This window comes from Panthera uncia, assembly GCF_023721935.1.
Source record: "Panthera uncia isolate 11264 chromosome C1 unlocalized genomic scaffold, Puncia_PCG_1.0 HiC_scaffold_3, whole genome shotgun sequence".
NCBI lineage: Eukaryota > Metazoa > Chordata > Mammalia > Carnivora > Felidae > Panthera > Panthera uncia.
The window spans coordinates 39,966,696-39,980,989 of NW_026057584.1; positions in this window are offsets into that span (position 1 = coordinate 39,966,696).

Sequence of the window (14,294 nt, forward strand, 5' to 3'; positions counted from 1 at the left end):
ATGATAGCACAAAAATACAACTGGGCAAACCAGAATTTTCAATTAATTCTGACAAAGAAAATAGGTATTCATGCAGAATATGTTAGTGTGCCATGATTAGCAATATTTTTAGTGAATCATGCATGATAAAACATCAACTTCAAATTTTATATGTCTCTGCATTTTAAGTCATTTTTGTTCAGTGAGATTCATAAATATAAATTTGACCTTTTTTTGTTCTGACGCTGTGTACTCTACACATTATTTGTGTATAATTTTTCTATTTTTTTGTAGTTCTCTGCATGCTATATAATATCCCAAATGTGTATGCAGAGTTAATTTTTGTCTGACAGTGGTGTCCAGAGCCAGCTGATATCTAAATATTGAAAGTGGTGATGTTTAAGTTCTCTTTAAGTTTAATTAGAGGTTGTAAACACTACCTTTTATAGCCAAAGAGAACTAAAACCTAATTCCCCATAAAAAAATGGATCCCGGGGCGCCTGGGTGGCGCAGTCGGTTAAGCATCCGACTTCAGCCAGGTCACGATCTCGCGGTCCGTGAGTTCGAGCCCCGCGTCAGGCTCTGGGCTGATGGCTCGGAGCCTGGAGCCTGTTTCCGATTCTGTGTCTCCCTCTCTCTCTGCCCCTCCCCTGTTCATGCTCTGTCTCTCTCTGTCCCAAAAATAAATAAAAAAAAACGTTGAAAAAAAAAAAATAATGGATCCAGTATTGGTTAATTTGTTTCCTTCCGTCAGTAGCTACACAGAACATAGCTATTTCCAACCCCACATTCATACATAAAAGATAAAAGTGTAGTTGTTAAAAGACTGGTGCACGTTGGGTCAATATTTCTTATTGAGCAATAACTTTGAAGTATTTCACAACAGAACTTTAAAATCCCTTTTAAAAAAATGTTATCATTGACGGGAGGCCATTAAATCTTTAAAATAAGAGACAGTGATGAGATTTTCTAAGCAACAGTATTTTCTATTTCAGTTTTAGAACTAAGGTTATTCATTGTCCCCAAAACAAGATGGTTGTTTCAAGTAAATAGTATGTGTTGAATGATACATGATGGTGTAGTGTTTAAGTTTGGCTGCCTTTATAGTTAGACTGGGTTTGAAGCTTCAGTCAATTACTAGCTGTATACGACCTTGGCTAATTATTAAATACTCCCTGTGCCTTGGTTTTTTAAAGTGTAAAATAGCATAGTATTAGGTTCTACTTTATAGAGTTTTTGTAATGATTAAATGAAATTAATACATGCAAAGTCCTATGTCTGGCATATAGGAGGAGTTCAATAAAAGTTACATATTATCACTCTTTTTATTTCATTGAATCTAAGCTGACATTGATTATAAGATTACACTATTGTTATACAGAGCACTGGGGATAAAATGCTGCCAATTAAACTAGGACTAGTTTTTGTATTTTATTCTTATTAAAAGAGCTCTTCTGCATTTAGATGTAGATTTTAATCATGTCTACCTATAGTGCATACATAAAAAAAAGGAAAAATAATTGAAACAAATTGGATAAGTTATTCTCAAAACTTCTTAACATGCAGGGTCCAACTCTTCTGAATAAGCTTTGAGTCAGCATCATTGATGTCTAAATGTTTTCAACTATGTATCACTCTTGCAGCCATCAAGGACATCCCTAATGCCACTTTTCTTAGGAGTGGTACATTATTGCTGCAGTTTCTTCCACACTATTAACGCTCATTGTAAAAATGTTAATGCTGGCATTTTCTTAATTTCCCCAGGTGATATCATGGAAAGGTTTTTGAAGAACACTGGGATTTCTATTCTCTTCTCAAATGATTCTTGAATAGTTGTAGTTGTCTAGTTAAGTCCTCTAAAATAAGTCAGGTTAACCACAAGTAGTGGCGACTTTATCACTATTGCTGCTTGTCCAACAGTAATCTTAAAACATAACTTAATCTCAAGACATTGATTATTAGAGGCATATAAATCTCAGAGATGTTAAATTGGGGGATCTAAGGAGACTTTTTAGAATCACGGAATTCTCTGTCACACTCTGATCTTTTTTCGCTCTTTCCTTTATTTCCTCCCTGGGGATCAGAGATGGAGTAACATATCAAATTAGTCAATTTGGGAAAAATAAACTGGTTATGCCCAGTTTGACTCCTTTCTTTTTAGCAGACTCCTTCTCCCAACAGCACGGACCCCCTGCTCTCTGTCTCAGAGCCAGGCTATCCATTCCAGGGTGAGGCCTTCTTTCCAGTTCCTGGATTGGTAAATCGTTCTGCCATATGTTGGTTTTAAAATTTGTATTTCAATTTAGCCCTTATAAGTAATATTTTAGTTAATCTACTGAGTCTTTTGTCTATCTCTCAATTTTTATTTAATCCCTTCCTTCACACATGCATAGACCACAAAGTACTATGGCTGAAAAATGACTCCTATACCCTGCTCCCTCATTTCTCCTACTGCTTGCTTGTTTGCTTTAGAAAGATTTTATTAATTTGGGCCTCATTCCATATCTTCTTTTCTTGGATTTTTTTTTTTAGAGTTAGTTGTCTATTTGGTGAGAGTGTGTTTAATTAAAACTGGAAAATGTTTGGGCCCACATAAACTGCAATATATTAAAAGAAAACAAATAAGGGAGTGTTTCACTGTTAATACTTCTAGGACTTTAAACACTACTCATTTCAGGTAATGTTTTCAAATTCCTGACAAATATCAATTTTCAGAATTCCCTGGAGTTTTAGCAAATTTTCAAATTATACTTTATTATTTTCTAAAAAAAATTCTTTTCATATTTATTTATTTTTAAGAGGGGCGGAGGGGTAGAGGGAGACACAGAATCTGAAGCAGGCTCCAGGCTCTGAGCTGTCAGCTCGGAGCCCTATGTGAGACTCGAACCCACGAACCGTGAGGTTATGACCTGAGCCAAAGCCAGACGCTGAACCAACTGAGCCACTCAGGCCCCCCATCAAATTATACTTTATTCTTTATCTGAGTACATTTAAATAATGAGTGCACATGATAATAACCAGTGAATTATTTTTTCAAAAGGGCAGTACTAAAAGTTTCAAAGGTTCTTTATAAAACAAACTGAAATAATGCAATAATATACTAATATAATAATAGTATGAACTGAAATATGGTGACAAGATTATATATTTCATTAACATAGAAAACCGTTCCTATTTGATTTAGACATTTAATAACAAAAACATCAAAAAATGAAATATTAAGATAAAATGAAATGAATACCAAATAAAATAATTTTAAAATAAAGATAATACCACATGTACTTAATATTTAACAGTTACTGTTTATAAAATGCAATTTTGGGATACACAAAGCGTTACTCCATCTGATCTTCATTTCATAACAAATATTCTAGATGTAGAGAAGTTTTTGATTTTTTTTTTTTTGACACTAACTGAATTGTCCACAGGGCTTGTGAAAGTCTCTACAGGTTATGTATTAGTTCATGTTGCTTTTTATCAGTTCATTTTGTTTTTTTTTTAAGATGAAGGTGTTTTTGTTTGTTTTTGTTTTGTTTTGTTTCGTTTTTGTTCTCCTGTGGTTTGGTTTTGCCATTAATGCATTGCTTTCACTAATTTAGATTTTATATTAGTTTCCAGTTTCATATGCATATTCCACATCAGCACTTATATCTTCTTTTTGCATTTTATGTGTTAAAGTATTTACAAGGAATTATTGCCTATAGTGATTATGCAAACACAGGAAAACTCCACCAATTTCTAAAAGCTGCAGAATCTGCTTCCAGATTCCTAAGCTAGACATCAACATGATACTCTAAAATGCTTATCAATATATATTAATATTACCCAGTAGGTATTTTCCATGGTTTGGATAGAAGTAAATGTTACTCTTAATCTCAGAATTTGATCATTTGACTCTGAAGGAATTGTAATTTAATAATTTGTGTCAGTCCACTCCTTTGGGTATTGATTTCATATTCCAGGATGACATAAATTATTGCAATCCACTTGTGACCTAGATACATTATAAAAAGTAGCAATTGCTGTGGAATGAGAAGTTTTCATAAGGGAGGAGGTATCATTTGTCTTTTTAGAAAAAAGAACAGCAAAAATGACAGACCTGCATCAGGAAAACCCCACATTTGCAGGAGAGGGTCAAGTCTCTCCCTGCTCCTTCATTTTACTATTTTGCTTTATTTCTTGGTGAAGCTATCTACTTCTATTTAGCGACAATTCTAGCCATGAACTATCAGTTTCCAGACAGTTTCATACTGAGTATGAAAGGTGAATGATGAGCAGATAGATTAATACAAGAAAAGTCTGGTTACCTTCACACTGATTTTAAAACTGGAATAGTTAATTTTATGAAGAAATTTATTTTAAAATGTGATGTTCTTGTAGTTGACACAAAGATATGGCACATTATAAATCATGATGAACCACTAATCAATGAATCAATTGGACAATTCAACCAAAAACAAAAGTAGACCAAAACACTAAATCTTAAAATAGGTATTATTTGCTTTTTTATTGAACTAAATGTATTTTATTATTATCAAATAATTTATAAACATTTTCTAATTTAATTCCTAAGATACTTGGTTTCTCTGTGGCTTTGAGCTGACACTTTTAGACAAAGGGACTATGAGATATCAGTAACTTAATTAAGTTCACAAAGGAGCCAGATTAGATAAAACAAAAAACTCATATAGTTTTTTAGGATTTTGATATATAAAACCAGTTGAGCAATTACCATGGTAAAAATGGAGTTCATGTCTGAGTATCACAATTAAAAATATAGCAGCAGATGGCCTTAGTTTTTAACTTGCTGATTTATGGCTGTTAGTATGAACTCATCATATACCATGCAAACAGTTTATAGAAATTATTATTTCTGTAAGTGTAATTCATAAGCACTGACAAGTCAAATAGATTTTGTAACCTCATGTTACATGGTACACTGTTCATAAGTGTGAAGTCTATACCACTGCTTTTTGAGTTTCAGAATTTATAGGATGACTCTAGAAGGTTAGAACAAGGATGTGCTTTATAGATCTGTATCTATAGCAGGAGTTTTGCAGATCAAACACCCTTTCTAAAGAGGCACATAACTCCCATATCTCAGAGCAATAGTAAAACTCCCATATCATACATAAATAAATTCAATTAATATTGCTCTATTTTTGTTGGTATGTTTAATCTTTACACATGTAAAAATAATTCATTCTATGAAACAGAGTCTATGGAGCTAATAGATTATAGTTTATCTTGATTGACGGAAATTACAACTATATAAATATAAATATGGATTTATGATGTGTAAGAAACCATTATCCATTTTTGACAGGAAGCATCAAGAAAATGAAGACTTGTACATCAGCATCATGGTAGCATAGATAACTTTTTTGTTTGGTCTCCCCTTTTAACAACTAAAATTTGACATCCATCCATGACTGAAAGTGCTTCAGTGGGAGTTGTGGGATCCAGCACCATATGCCAAGGCCCTCAGGTTGAGTCTCACCCACCTGTGCATCGGGTAATAGGCAGACAGACCTCAATAAGAGCTGTGGAACTGACAGGAGCCTTGGAACCAGTTTCAGCTCTTCTTGGCCATGGTTAGGGACTACCCAGAGAGCGCTAATTTTGGCAGTCTCCCATGGATGAGAAAGCCTTTGTAGAAGTCCAGGTTTCCTGAAGAGAGGTTCCAGCACTCTGTAGAAAAAAGAAAAACAAAGGAGTTTGGACACACTGGAGAGGTTATTAGGAACTTTGCCTTCCAAATCAGAAAAGAAGAGGTAAAATTGTTATTATTTGAAAAGGATATGATTTTGTATATAGAAAAACCCATAGATTCAACAAAAAAACTGTTGGAACCAATCAACAAATCCTGAAGTTGTAGGATATAAAATCAACTTACAAAAATCAGTTGTGCTTCTATATGCTAAAAACAGAATATCTAATAAATAAAGCAATCTCATTCATAGTGGCATCAACACTAAGAAAATACTTAGGAATAAATTTAACCAAGGAAAGGAAAAATCTGTCTAACTGAATGAACAAGAATTTGATTAAAGAAATTGAAGAAAAGAGAAACAAATGCAAAGATATCCCATATTAATGGATTGGAAGAATTAATATTGTTTAAATGTCCATACTACCCAAACTCATCTACAGATTCCATGCAGTCTATATTTTTCATAAAAATAGAATAAGCAGTTCTAAAATTTACAGGGAACCAGAAAGGACCCTGAATAGCCTAAATAATCCTGTGAACGAAGAACAAAGGTAGAAGCATCACACATTCTGATTTCAAATTATACTACAAATCTCTAGTAATCCAAACAGGATGGTAAGGACATAAAAATAAACAGATAGGCCAATATTACAGAATGGAGTGCCCATAACTAAACTCCTATGTGTATGGTCAGCTAATGTTTGATAAGAGCACCAAGAATATTGAATGGGGACAGAATAGTATCTTTAATAAATGGTATTAGAAACACTGGTTAGCCACATGCAGAAAAGTGAAATGAGACATCTGCCTTACACCACTCACAAAAATAAGCCTGACGTGGATTAAGGACATAAAGAGAAACCTGAAACCATAAAACCCCTAGGAGAAATATAGGGAAAAAAAAATTTTGACGTTTGTCTTGACAACTGTTTTTGGCTATGACACCAAAGCAAAAGCACCAAAAGCAAAAAATAAGTAATTAGGACTATATAAAACTAAAAAGGTTATACACAGTGAAAGAAACAACTAACCAAATGATAATGCAACCTACAGAATAGGAAAAAATATTTGCAAACCATTATCTGATAAGGAGTTAGTATAAAAATATATAAATAATTAGCGTGCATGGGTGGCTCAGTTGGTTAAGCTTTGGCTCAGGTCATGACCTCACGGTTCATGTTTTCGAGTCCCATATTGGTCTCTATGCTGACAGCTCCAAGCCTGGAGCCTGCTTCGGATTCTGTGTCTCCCTCTCTCTCTGCCCTTTCCCCCACTTGCACTCTCTCTCTCTCAAAGATAAATAAACATTAAAGTATATATACGTATATATATATACGAATATATATACGTATATATATACGAATATATATACATATATATATATACGTATATATATACGTATATATATGTATGTATATATATGTATATATATGCATATATGTATGTATATATATATTTATATATAACTCATACAACTCAATAACAAATTAAACAATCTGATTAAAAAATGGTCAGAGGAATTGAATAGACATTTTTTTCCAAAAAGACCTCCAAATGGCTAACAGGTACGTGAAAAGATGCTCACCATCACTGATAATCAGAGAAATGTGAATCAAAACCATAATGAAATAGCACCTCACCCTTATTAGAATGTTTGTCACTGGGGCGCCTGGGTGGCTCAGTTGGTTTAGCGTCTAGCTCTTGGTTTCGGCTCAGGTCATAATCTCATGGTTTCATGAGTTCCAGCCTCTCATTGGTCTCTGTGCAGCTGGCAGCAGGGAGCCTGCTTGGGGGTATCTCTCTCTCTCTCTTTCTCTCTCTCTCTCTTTCTCCCCCTCCCTCCCTCCTTCTCGCTGTCTGCCCTTCGCCCACTCACACTGTCTTTGTCTCTGTCAAAAAAAAATAATGTTTATCATCAAGAAGACAAGAGATAACAAGTGTTGGTGAGGATGCCAAGAAAAGGGAACCCTTGTCCACTGTTAGTGGAATGTAAATTGTTGCAGCCACTATGGAAGTTCTTTAAAGAAATAAAAAAAATAAAAAAACTAGAACCACCATATAATCAAATAGTCCTACTTCTGGGTATACCCAAGGGAAATTACAACAGGATATCAAAGACAATATGCTCTCTCATGTTTATTGCAACATTATTCAAAGTAGCCAAGATGGGAAAATAACTTGTGTTCTGTCAGTAGATGAAAGGATAAAGCATTAAACACACACACACATACACACACACTCACACACACACACAATGGAGTATTATTCAGCCACAAGAAAAAAGGAAAGCCTTCCAGTTGTGATAACATGGATGAACCATGAGAGCATTAGGCTAAGTGAGGTAAATCAGACAAAGAAAGACACATACGACATCGTACCACTTATTATTTTTTTTTAATATATGAAATTTATTGTCAAATTGGTTTCGATACAACACCCAGTGCTCATCCCAAAAGGTGCACTCCTCAATACCCATCACCTATCCTCCCCTTCCTCCCACCCCCCATCAACCCTCAGTTTGTTCTCAGTTTTTAACAGTATCTTATGCCTTGGCTCTCTCCCACTCTAACCTCTTTTTTTTTTTTTTCCCTTCCCCTCCCCCATGGGTTTCTGTTAAGTTTCTCAGGATCCACATAAGAGTGAAACCATATGGTATCTGTCTTTCTCTGTATGGCTTATTTCACTTAGCATCACACTCTCCAGTTCCATCCACGTTGCTACAAAAGGCCATATTTCATTCTTTCTCATTGCCACGTAGTATTCCATTGTGTATATAAACGACAATTTCTTTATCCATTCATCAGTTGATGGACATTTAGGCTCTTTCCATAATTTGGCTATTGTTGAGAGTGCTGCTATAAACATTGGGGTACAAGTGCCCCTATGCATCAGGACTCCTGTATCCCTTGGATAAATTCCTAGCAGTGCTATTGCTGGGTCATAGGGTAGGTCTATTTTTAATTTTCTGAGGAACCTCCACACTGCTTTCCAGAGCGGCTACACCAATTTGCATTCCCACCAACAGTGCAAGAGGGTTCCCGTTTCTCCACATCCTCTCCAGCATCTATAGTCTCCTGATTTCTTCATTTTGGCCACTCTGACTGGCATGAGGTGGTATCTGAGTGTGGTTTTGATTTGTATTTCCCTGATAAGGAGCGACGTTGAACATCTTTTCATGTGCCTGTTGGCCATCCGGATGTCTTCTTTAGAGAAGTGTCTATTCATGTTTTCTGCCCATTTCTTCACTGGGTTATTTGTTTTTCGGGTGTGGAGTTTGGTGAGCTCTTTATAGATTTTGGATACTAGTCCTTTGTCCGATATGTCATTTGCAAATATCTTTTCCCATTTCGTTGGTTGCCTTTTAGTTTTGTTGGTTGTTTCCTTTGCTGTGCAGAAGCTTTTTATCTTCATAAGGTCCCAGTAATTCACTTTTGCTTTTAATTCCCTTGCCTTTGGGGATGTGTCGAGTAAGAGATTGCTACGGCTGAGGTCAGAGAGGTCTTTTTCTGCTTTCTCCTCTAAGGTTTTGATGGTTTCCTGTCTCACATTCAGGTCCTTTATCCATTTTGAGTTTATTTTTGTGAATGGTGTGAGAAACTGGTCTAGTTTCAACCTTCTGCATGTTGCTGTCCAGTTCTCCCAGCACCATTTGTTAAACAGACTGTCTTTTTTCCATTGGATGTTCTTTCCTGCTTTGTCAAAGATGAGTTGGCCATACGTTTGTGGGTCTAGTTCTGGGGTTTCTATTCTATTCCATTGGTCTATGTGTCTGTTTTTGTGCCAATACCATGCTGTCTTGATGATGACAGCTTTGTAGTAGAGGCTAAAGTCTGGGATTGTGATGCCTCCTGCTTTGGTCTTCTTCAAAATTACTTTGGCTATTCAGGGCCTTTTGTGGTTCCATATGAATTTTAGGATTGCTTGTTCTAGTTTTGAGAAGAATGCTGGTGCAATTTTGATTGGGATTGCATTGAATGTGTAGATAGCTTTGGGTAGTATTGACATTTTGACAATATTTATTCGTCCAATCCATGAGCAGGGAATGTCTTTCCATTTCTTTATATCTTCTTCAATTACCTTCATAAGCTTTCTATAGTTTTCAGCATACAGATCTTTTACATCTTTGGTTAGATTTATTCCTAGGTATTTTATGCTTCTTGGTGCAATTGTGAATGGGATCAGTTTCTTTATTTGTCTTTCTGTTGCTTCATTGTTAGTGTATAAGAATGCAACTGATTTCTGTACATTGATTTTGTATCCTGCAACTTTGCTGAATTCATGTATCAGTTCTAGCAGACTTTTGGTGGAGTCTATCGGATTTTCCACGTATAATATCATGTCATCTGCAAAAAGCGAAAGCTTGACTTCATCTTTGCCAATTTTGATGCCTTTGATTTCCTTTTGTTGTCTGATTGCTGATGCTAGAACTTCCAGCACTATGTTAAACAACAGCGGTGAGAGTGGGCATCCCTGTCGTCTTCCTGATCTCAGGGAAAAAGCTCTCAGTTTTTCCCCGTTGAGGATGATGTTAGCTGTGGGCTTTCCATAAATGGCTTTTATGATCTTTAAGTATGTTCCTTCTATCCCGACTTTCTCAAGGGTTTTTATTAAGAAAGGGTGCTGGATTTTGTCAAAGGCCTTTTCTGCATCGATTGACAGGATCATATGGTTCTTCTCTTTTTTTTTGTTAATGTGATGTATCACGTTGATTGATTTGCGAATGTTGAACCAGCCCTGCATACCAGGAATGAATCCAACTTGATCATGGTGAATAATTCTTTTTATATCCCGTTGAATTCGATTTGCTAGTATCTTATTGAGAATTTTTGCATCCATATTCATCAGGGATATTGGCCTGTAGTTCTCTTTTTTTACTGGGTCTCTGTCTGGTTTGGGAATCAAAGTAATACTGGCTTCATAGAATGAGTCTGGAAGTTTTCCTTCCCTTTCTATTTCTTGGAATAGCTTGAGAAGGATAGGTATTATCTCTGCTTTAAACGTCTGGTAGAACTCCCCTGGGAAGCCATCTGGTCCTGGACTCTTATTTGTTGGGAGATTTTTGATAACCGATTCAATTTCTTCGCTGGTTATGGGTCTGTTCAAGCTTTCTATTTCCTCCTGATTGAGTTTTGGAAGAGTGTGGGTGTTTAGGAATTTGTCCATTTCTTCCAGGTTGTCCAATTTGTTGGCATATAATTTTTCATAGTATTCCCTGATAATTGCTTGTATCTCTGAGGGATTGGTTGTAATAATTCCATTTTCATTCATGATTTTATCTATTTGGGTCATCTGCCTTTTCTTTTTGAGAAGCCTGGCTAGAGGTTTGTCAATTTTGTTTATTTTTTCAAAAAAACAACTCTTGGTTTTGTTGATCTGCTCTACAGTTTTTTTAGATTCTATATTGTTTATTTCTGCTCTGATCTTTATTTTTTCTCTTCTTGTGCTGGGTTTGGGGTGTCTTTGCTGTTCTGCTTCTATTTCCTTTAGGTGTGCTGTTAGGTTTTGTATTTGGTATTTTTCTTGTTTCTTGAGATAGGCTTGGATTGCAATGTATTTTCCTCTCAGGACTGCCTTTGCTGCATCCCAAAGCATTTGGATTGTTGTATTTTCATTTTCGTTTGTTTCCATATATTTTTGAAATTCTTCTCTAATTGCCTGGTTGACCCACTCATTCGTTAGTAGGGTGTTCTTTAACCTCCATGCTTTTGGAGGTTTTCCAGACTTTTTCCTGTGGTTGATTTCAAGCTTCATAGCATTGTGGTCTGAAAGTATGCATGGTATAATTTCAATTCTTGTAAACTTATGAAGGGCTGTTTTGTGACCCAGTATATGATCTTTCTTGGAGAATGTCCATGTGCACTCGAGAAGAAAGTATATTCTGTTGCTTTGGGATGCAGAGTTCTAAATATATCTGTCAAGTCCATCTGATCCAATGTATCATTCAGGACCCTTGTTTCTTTATTGACCATGTGTCTAGATGATCTATCCATTTCTGTAAGTGGGGTGTTAAAGTCCCCTGCAATTACCACATTCTTATTAATAAGGTTGCTTATGTTTATGAGTAATTGTTTTATATATCTGGGGGCTCCGGTATTCGGCACATAGACATTTATAATTGTTAGCTCTTCCTGATGGATAGACCCTGTAATTATTATATAATTCCCTTCTTCATCTCTTGTTACAGCCTTTAATTTAAAGTCTAGTTTGTCTGATATAAGTATGGCTACTCCAGCTTTCTTTTGGCTTCCAGTAGCATGATAAATAGTTCTCCATCCCCTCACTCTCAATCTAAAGGTGTCCTCAGATCTCAAATGAGTCTCTTGTAGACAGCAAATAGATGGGTCTTGTTTCTTTATCCATTCTGATACCCTATGTCTTTTGGTTGGCGCATTTAATCCATTTACATTCAGTGTTATTATAGAAAGATACGGGTTTAGAGTCATTGTGATGTCTGTATGTTTTATGCTTGTAGTGATGTCTCTGGTACTTTGTCTCACAGGATCCCCCTTAGGATCTCTTGTAGGGCTGGTTTCATGGTGACAAATTCCTTCAGTTTTTGTTTGTTTGGGAAGACCTTTATCTCTCCTTCTACCCTAAATGACAGACTTGCTGGATAAAGGATTCTTGGCTGCATATTTTTTCTGTTTAGCACACTGAAGGTATCGTGCCAATCCTTTCTGGCCTGCCAAGTTTCAAAAGAGAGATCAGTCACGAGTCTTATAGGTCTCCCTTTATATGTGAGGGCACGTTTATCCCTTGCTGCTTTCAGAATTTTCTCTTTATCCTTGTATTTTGCCAGTTTCACTATGATATGTCGTGCAGAAGATCGATTCAAGTTACGTCTGAAGGGAGTTCTCTGTGCCTCTTGGATTTCAATGCCTTTTTCCTTCCCCAGGTCAGGGAAGTTCTCAGCTATAATTTCTTCAAGTACCCCTTCAGCACCTTTCCCTCTCTCTTCCTCCTCTGGGATACCAATTATGCATATATTATTTCTTTTTAGTGTATCACTTAGTTCTCTAATTTTCCCCTCATACTCCTGATTTTTTTATCTTTCTCTCAGCTTCCTCTTTTTCCATAACTTTATCTTCTAGTTCACCTATTCTCTCCTCTGCCCCTTCAATCCGAGCCGTCATGTCCATTTTGTTTTGCATTTCATTTAAAGCGCTTTTCAGCTCCTTGTGACTGTTCCTTAGTCTCTTGATCTCTGTAGCAAGAGATTCTCTGCTGTCCTCTATACTGTTTTCAAGCCCAGCAATTAATTTTATGACTATTATTCTAAATTCACTTTCTGTTATATTATTTAAATCCTTTTTGATCAGTTCATTAGCTGTTGTTATTTCCTGGAGATTCTTCTGAGGGGAATTCTTCCGTTTGGTCATTTTGGATAGTCCCTGGAGTGGTGAGGACCTGCAGGGCACTTCCCCTGTGCTGTGGTGTATAACTGGAGTTGGTGGGCGGGGCCGCAGTCCGACCTGATGTCTGCCCCCAGCCCACCGCTGGGGCCACAGTCAGACTGGTGTGTGCCTTCTCTTCCCCTCTCCTAGGGGCAGGATTCACCGTGGGGTTGCGTGGCCCATCTGGGCTACTTGCACACTGCCAGGCTTGTGGTGCTGGGGATCTGGCGTATTAGCTGGGGTGGGTAGGCAAGGTGCACGGGGGCAGGAGGGGCAGGCTTAGCTCGCTTCTCCTTAGGTGATCCACTTCAGGAGGGGCCCTGTGGCAGCGGGAGGGAGTCAGATCCGCTGCCGGAGGTTTGGCTCCGCAGAAGCACAGAGTTGGGTGTTTGCGCCGAGCGAGCAAGTTCCCTGGCAGGAACTGGTTCCCTTTGGGATTTTGGCTGGGGGATGGGCGGGGGAGATGGCGCTGGCGAGCGCCTTTGTTCCCCACCAAACTGAGCTCTGTCATCAGGGGGCTCAGCAGCTCTCCCTCCCTTTGTCCTCCAGCCTTCCCGCCTTCTGAGCAGAGCTGTTAACTTATGACCTCCCAGACGCTAAGTCTAAGTTGCACTTGCTGTCGGAACACAGTCCGTCTGGCTGTCCGCTTTTGCCAGCCAGACTCGGGGGCTCTGCTTGGCGCGACTCCCTCCTGCCAGTCCGTGGAGCGCGCACCGCCTTGCCGCCCTTCCTACCCTCTTCCATGGGCCTCTCGTCTGCGCTTGGCTCTGGAGACTCTGTTCTGCTAATCCTCTGGCAGTTTTCTGGGTTATTTAGGCAGGTGTAGGTGGAATCTAAGTGATCAGCAGGACGCGCGGTGAGCAAAGTGTCCTCCTACGCTACCATCTTCCCTCCCATCGTACCACTTATATATGGAATCTTAAAAAGTCAAACTCATAGAAACAGAAGGTAGCATGGTGGTTGGCAGGGGCTAGGGAAGTGGGAGATGTTAGTCAATGTATATAAACTTGAAGTTAGAATATGAATAAATTCTGGAGATCTAATGTACAACATTGTGATTATAGTCAACAATATTGTATTTTGTACTTCAAAATTACTAAGAGACTAGATCTTAAATGTTCTCATCATACAAATAAAAAATCAATAATAATGAAGGAAAAAGAAAGAAAATAAGTAATCAAAACATTCCATATCATCAGATACTGAAA